Genomic DNA, 7,797 nt, shown 5'->3' with positions numbered 1-7,797 from the left:
TTGTTTATTTTCTAATTACAGGCTTTAAACACCAAATTAAAAGGTGACAAATTTAAAAGTTCTTTGATTTTTACTTAATAGATATAACACTTCCCTAGAAACAAGAATTCATCCACATATTTATGAGGAAGTACACTCCCTACAGTGGATGATGGAAGCTGTTTATTACTCTCTTGTTTATAGTCTGGATGATGTTTGTTTTTTATGACAAATATGGAATTAAATAGGAGATCTGATGCAACAGAAAAGAAAAACAGCTACTAAAATTAAAACATGTAATTGATATAATACAGATAGTTCTTGACTTATGACTGCAATTTGGACCAGAATATCCATTGCAAAGTGAGGCAGTTAAGGGAATTGGGCCTGATTTATGATCTTTTCTGCCATTGTCAAAAATGTCATCAAAAAAGCAAAACAAAGAATGTTCTTCCTGGGCCAACTCAGAAAGCTCAGACTGCCCAAGGAGCTGCTGATACAGTTCTACAAAGAAATCAATGAGTCTGTCATTTGCACCTTTATAACTGTCTGGTTTGGCACTGCAACCAAACAGAGAGACATAGACTTCAACGGATAGTTAGAACTGCAGGAAAAAACTGCCTTCCATTAAGGACCTGTATATTACATGAGCTAGAAAAATATCTACAAACTTTTCACATGCTGGACGTAAACTCTTTCAACTTCTTCACACAAGATGACACTATAGGGCATTGCATGCTAGACACAAGGATAATTGACCAGGGCAGTACAGGCCATGGCTGCAGCTGGACACCTTCAGCTTGCACATGCTTGCCACCTCCTATGCTAGCCACACCCACACCCACCATTCACTAGGGCTTATCTTTGGGGTAGTGCTTATGTGCATGCTTAAAAATCAGGCTAGGGTTTATTTTTGGAGGGACGATATATTTTTATGACTATAACTTTGTTGATTGTATCATATTAATTACGTTGTTTTATTTAATATCCTAGTAGGATTTATGTTGATTGCTTATTTAGCATCCTATGACTATCACTGAGTGTTGTACCTTTTGATTTATGATGAATGTATTTTATGATTATGATCATGGTTTCTCACTTCCTTGTATAGATATTGAGAGCTTATGCTCCGGAGACAAATTCCTTGTGTCCAATCACACTTTATCTGGTCAATAAAGAATTCTATTCTATTCTATTTTGTTGTTCTGTTCATGTTCATGTCCCTGTCCCTGTCTCTACTCCTATTGGAGTCCCACCCCCTTTACAACAAATCAACCCTTGCAGCAGGACTTATTACTCTCCTTCTGCTCAACTTTCCCAGATTTAAATTAAGAAAGACAGACAGATTCAAGATAATTTCTGGGGTGCCCTTATGTTGTCTAAAAGTGGATGACAATTTCCGAGAGGATGATTTATGTTGATTCCTCAATGTGGATGAATTGGGATAGAGGTAATAACTTATATCTTAATGTTCTGTCTCACCTTTCTTCTTTCCAAAAGATGAAAGAGTACAAACTCACACAAACACAGGCAGGCAAGCTGGCTCGAACTTCACAGTTAATTCTTTGGAACTGATAATGTCCTTGGCATTCCAACACGCTCTGCCTGCCAAGTCCGAACTGATAACAAGTAAAAAGCTACTTCCAGAAAATTACAAGGCAGACCATAAAATCATTCACAAAGAAAACCTGAAGCAAGATTAAACTTTGTCCCGCACAAACTTCCAGCCGACAACACACCCACTTTTATCCCCTGTGGGGTGTGGCTCAATGACTCAGCTCACTCTCTGACCTTCCCACGCCTCCTATGTTGCTGCTCACGTTTCTTCCTACGACGCTGCTTAGGATCAAGCCAACATTCTTCCTCTTGACTCCCTGTCAGGGGCTGCTCCGATATGCCTTCCTCCTGATTAATCTCAGGCTGTTCCTCTCGGTTGTCTGATGAAACCTGAGGCATTATCAGGGAGGAAGGCATTGCCAGAGAGGAAGGTCCTGGGGAGGAAGGCATTCCCAGTTCCTCCTCCTCATCTTCTGAGTCCTCTTCCTCTAACAGCACAGGCTTGGGAATCGGAGCCACAACACTATCCCTCACTGCAGGGTCCTTCCCCCAAGTCTGACAGTCAGGATGTGGTCTCAAGGGGAAATGGTCATGGAACATCCGTATAAGGTCCAGGGCGTGGATTGTGGAAGCATCCACCCAGGAAAGGGCCTCTGGCCCATCCCCCTGCCTCTCGATCAAATACTGGAACCGCCCTTTCAGCCAGCGGGAATCCCTAATGCCGACCACGTTGCCGTCAACTGCGTCATCTTCACCGGGCACAGGTGGTGGATCATCAGCTGCGGGATGTCGAAGGTCACACGAAGGGGCGTCAGGGACCAAAAGGGAACGGTGGAAGACTGGATGAATTCAGTCTTCATGGAGCGCGGTAGAGTCAGTCGATAGGCTACGGGGTTGATGACCGTCTCGATGGGAAATGGGCCGATGAACCGATGGTCCAGCTTCTTTATCGGGTGGTCGACCTGAAGATGTTTTGTGGACAACCACACACGGTCTCCTACAGCCAGCGGAGGCGTTGCCCGTCGAGAGTGATCTGCAAACCGCTTGTAATCTTCCTTGGCCCATATCAGTTGCTGCCAAACTAACTGCTGAACTGAGTGTAGTTCCAAAAGGAATTCCTGAGTCTCGGTAACAGGGGAATCTAATAGTGTCAATGGAAAGAACCGCGGATGGTACCCCACATTAGCATAAAATGGTGTCATTTGGGTGGAGGTGTGCTGGGAGTTGTTGAATGCAAACTCTGCCAGAGGGAGATAATCAACCCAATTGTTCTGCCGGTGGTTTACAAAACAACGCAAATATTGCTCAAGAATGCCAATGACCTTCTCCATCCCACCATCAGTTTCTGGACAACAAGCACACCTGCACCTGTAATGTGGTCATCAGGCTTTTCCAAAATTGGGCTGTAAATTGTACACCGTGGTCAGAAACTACCCTGTCTGGCAGACCATGGAGATGAAAAACATGCTGCAAGAACAAACGGGCAGTTGTACGATGGCAATTTACGACATGGAATGAAGTGGGCCATTTTTGTCAACATGTCGACCACCACAAGCACAGTCGTAAATCTTGAAGATGATGATAAATGAGTCAAGACGTCCATGGAAATCGCTCCTCATGGTCTTTCTGGAGTCGGCAGAGGTTGGAGGAGACCAGGAGGCGCACCCATTGCGGCTTTCGCTTGCCTGCACGGTACACAGGACATGACATAGGTGTGGACATCATACCATACTCGAGGCCACCAAAAAGTCTGCGTTACAAGATGGAGGGTCTTAAAAAACCCAAAATGGCCGGCTGCAGAGTTGTCGTGACACTGAGTCATAATAAGGGCTCGAAGCGGCCCCGTGGGTACGTACAACCGGCCCCGATGCTTGAGTAAGCCCTCCTCCAAAGTCCATGGGGATTCGGGTCCAATCTCCCCCACCCTCTGCTGCGACCAAGTGTCTAGGCACTGCGCCTCTCACACCTGAGTCCGCAAGTCCACCGGTTCCTTGACTGTGGCCAGGGATTCTGCTGGCAGCACCATCCACGGAGGAAGGGGGTCCTCGGAGCAAAAGTACTCAGGTTTGCAGGACAGGGCATCCGCCCTCTGATTGTGACCACTGGGGATATAGATCACAGAAAAATTGAACTGGGCAAAAAACAATGACCACCGGATCTGCTGCTGGTTTCAACTTTCGTGCCGTTGACAAATGTTCTAAATTCCGATGGTCCGTCCAGACCTCCACCTTGTGTCGGGCCCCCTCGAGATGATGTCACCAAGTCTCAAACGCAGCCTTGATAGCCAGCAACTCTTTTTCCCAGATGGTGTAATTGCATTCAGAAGGAGTGAGTTTCCAGGAATAATAAGCGCAGGGAAAAAGAGTGGCGCCATCCACCGGGGCTTGCAACAGCACCGCCCCAATAGCCACGTTGGACACATCTGTCTCCACCACAAAAGGACGATGCGGATCAGGGTGCCTCAGGACGGGTTCTGCAATGAAAGCATTCTTGAGGTCCTCAAAAGCCTGTTGCTGCGGGGGGCCCCACTGGAATGGGACCTTCTTTCGAAGGAGCTGAGTTATTGGACCCGTCAGCTTGGCAAAACCCGGGATGAAGGTCCTGTAATAGTTAGCGAAACCCAATAGGCGTTGAACATCCTTCACGCCACGAGGGTGTTCCCAACTACATAAGGCCTCCACCTTACGCGGGTCCATGGCGATGCCTTTGAGAGAAATGATGTGCCCAAGGAACTCAATGGAAGTCTGGAAGAAGAAAAATTTCTCCAGCTTCTCATAAAGTTGGTGCTCCCAAAGGCATTGCAAGACCAGACGAATGTGTTGAAGGTGACTGTCCCTGGACCCGGAATAGATCAAAATATCGTCCAGGTACACCACCATGAACCGATCTAACATATCCCGAAACACATCATTCATCAGGTGCTGGAAGACTGCGGGGGCGTTGGTCAACCCAAATGGCATCACAGTGTACTCAAAATGGCCGTATCGGGTGCCAAATGCTGTCTTCCATTCGTCCCCCTCTCACATCTGCACCAGGTTGTAGGCCCCTCGAAGATCGAGCTTGGTGAAGATAGTGGCCTCCCGCAACCTCTCCAACAACTCCGGAATGAGCGGCAAGGGGTAGCTATTCCACACCGTGATGGCGTTTAGCCGGCGGTAATCACAGCACAAGCGTAAGTCTCCCGTCTTCTTCTTGACAAAGAGGACTGGGGCTGAGAGAGGGGACAACGAAGGCCGGATGAACCCTCGGGCCAAGTTTTTGTCCAAAATGTCCCGTAGTGCGGCCAGCTCGGGCTCAGACATGGAGTACAAACATCCCTTTGGCAGTGGTACATTGGACAGAAGGTCCGCTGGGCAATCATAGGGCCGATGCGGGGGTAACCGGTCCACCTCCTTCTCACTGAACACATCCGTGAAGTCCGTCAATTCAGGAGGTATGGAGACGGCAGAGGTGGTGATGTCCTGGCCAGCACAGGTGTGGCGGAAGTGGTCCATGCACTGCAGACTCGGAAAAGAAATGGCATTCCGCAACCATGCCACCTGAGGATCATGAATCCTAAGCCAAGCCATGCCGAAGACTAATGGGAAATGGAGGTCTGCGGTGACATAAAAACGGATCGCCTCCTCATGTTCTCCAATGACAAGGCGCAAAGGCTGGGTGGCGAATTTAATGGGTCCTGCAATAAATTCCCACCCATCAATAGTCTTGACCCTCATTGGAGGTTCTACCGGAACCAAGGGGACATCAAAATGGGCCGCAAAGGCCTGGTCCATAAAGTTAGTCTTGGCCCCCGAGTCCACCAGAGCATTCGCTGGAATCCCTTCCGACTGGTTAGCCAAGAAAACCCGAGTGTCCAAAATCAGATGCTGAGGGGGCCCAGAGTCAACCTCCGCTAATTCAGGCGGGTGTTTGATACGTGCCCAGCCTAGGGTTTCCCCCCAGGTCGGGCCTGCCTTGTTTCCCGACTGATCACGCCGAGATTCAGGCACAGGCTTGAGTGCCCCACTTCGCTTTAGAGGACAAGAAATAGCGAAATGTCCTGCCCCCCCACAATACAAGCACAAACCCCCTTGGCATCTCCGCGTTCACTCCTGAGCCGTCAGGGCGTGCGTCGATGCACAAGCATTGCACCGCCAGAGCATCGAGGGTCGGGGCCAGTTCCACTCAAACTAACTTGTCCTTCAGCTCATCTGACAGGCCATCCTGGAAGGCGTCCATTAACGCTGTGTCATTCCAGTTGGAGTCCAGGCATAAAAGCCGAAATTCAGAAATAGATTCTTGCAGGGGGCGCTTCCCTTGTCAAAGATCCTTAAGATGCCTGGCTGCCGTCTGCACTTGTATGGGGTCTTCATACATGTGGCGCATGTGTTGCCAAAAACCCTGGTAATCAGATAATAACGGGCTGTTCTTGAGCAACAAAGGTGTGGCCCATCTGGCAGCCAAGCCAGAAAGGAGGCTTATCACAAACCCCACCCGAGCCTGGTCATCTGGGAAATCCTCTGGCCTCATAGCCATAAATAACTGGCACTGTCCCATGAAAGCCGGGAACATCTCAGGCTGCCCAGAAAACTTATCCGGCACAGCCACTGGGCATTTCTGACGGGGAGGGGGAGGAGGAGCTGCATGAGCCTGCAGCAAAGCAAGTTCGGCTGTTAATTGAGCCACTTGCTGTTGTAGAGTTTGATTTTCATCTCGCAGCTGTTGTTGAAACTGCTGCTAGTGGTCCATCTTAGGTAAAAGATGGTTTAAGTCAGGTACGGGACAAAAATGTTCTGTCTCACCTTTCTTCTTTCCAAAAGATGAAAGAGTACAAACTCACACAAACACAGGCAGGCAAGCTGGCTCGAACTTCAAAGAGTTAATTCTTTGGAACTGATAATGTCCTTGGCATTCCAACACGCTCTGCCTGCCAAGTCCGAACTGATAAGAAGTAAAAAGCTACTTCCAGAAAATTACAAGGCAGACCATAAAATCATTCACAAAGAAAACCTGAAGCAAGATTAAACTTTGTCCGGCACAAACTTCCAGCCGACAACACACCCACTTTATCCCCTGTGGGGTTTGGCTCAATGACTCAGCTCACTCTCTGACCCTCCCACGCCTCCTACGTTGCTGCTCACGTTTCTTCCTACGACGCTGCTTAGGATCAAGCCAACATTCTTCCTCTTGACTCCCTGTCAGGGGCTGCCTTCCTCCTGATTAATCTCAGGCTGTTCCTCTCGGTTGTCTGATGAAACCTGAGGCATTATCAGGGAGGAAGGCATTGCCAGAGAGGAAGGTCCTGGGGAGGAAGGCATTCCCAGTTCCTCCTCCTCATCTTCCGAGTCCTCTTCCTCTAACAGCACAGGCTCAGGAATCGGAGCCACAACATCTTAACCAGTGCCATCCCTGCAATAGTACAGTAGAGCAGATGGCTTCAGATGGAAGAAGATGGGATTGGAACAAGACAAGAACCGATACTGAAGGCTTCCAATAAGATTTTCTAAAGCTTTGGTTCTAGGATATGAGGCTCGTAGCATGGATACAAGTTGGTACTTTGCTTGGGTGCCAAAATATTTGGATAGTTTTTTTTCCCCTTGCAGGATAAGAGTGCAGAGTGAATGTTCTGAGAAAGAGAAAAAAATTGCTAAATAAAGTTCAAATATTTTGCTTGATGAGTTTACCTATATAGATTCCATAGACTATAGTTCTTCAGCTTTCCTTTGCTTTACCAACCCTTAAAGGCCATAAATGTGAGACTTGGTTGCTTTTCCATCACTGGTGTAACTGTGAACCCTGGTTAAATGAGGACTGCCTGTAGCTTGAGTGCTGGAAAACACACTATCTCACCCTGAGCACAATGAGATTGCTTAAGGAGAGAATGACCCATCCACACAGCCTCCTGACTTTGCTTCAAAGCCATCTTGAAACCATTCTTTAAGGACTCATCTGTGTGATACAGCCTCCCTCTCATTTCCAGTCCATAGTTGAGAGCAGCTACCATTCCTTTTCTCTGATTCAATGTGGAAATCATGTTTTCCATCTTCCTTTATCACAGCCCTTGTTATATGCACAATTTGCATGGCTTCACTGCAGACTTCCCTCCAGGGGCATCTGGGGTTGTGATGGTGGACAGACATGATCCCAGAAGGAGGAGGCTTTACAATATTATTTGGGTGGTTTACAACATTGAAGCACTATTTGCATATTGCCCCCAACAATCTGGGCCCTCATTCTACTGACCCCTGGAAGGATGGAAAGCTGAATCAACCTTGAGCCCCA

The sequence above is a fragment of the Notechis scutatus genome, chromosome 1, assembly GCF_049901735.1.
Source record: "Notechis scutatus isolate UNSWTSFEM ecotype Mainland chromosome 1, rNotScu1.2, whole genome shotgun sequence".
Classification (NCBI taxonomy): Eukaryota; Metazoa; Chordata; class Lepidosauria; order Squamata; family Elapidae; genus Notechis; species Notechis scutatus.
Note: the sequence above shows the minus strand (reverse complement) of the source record.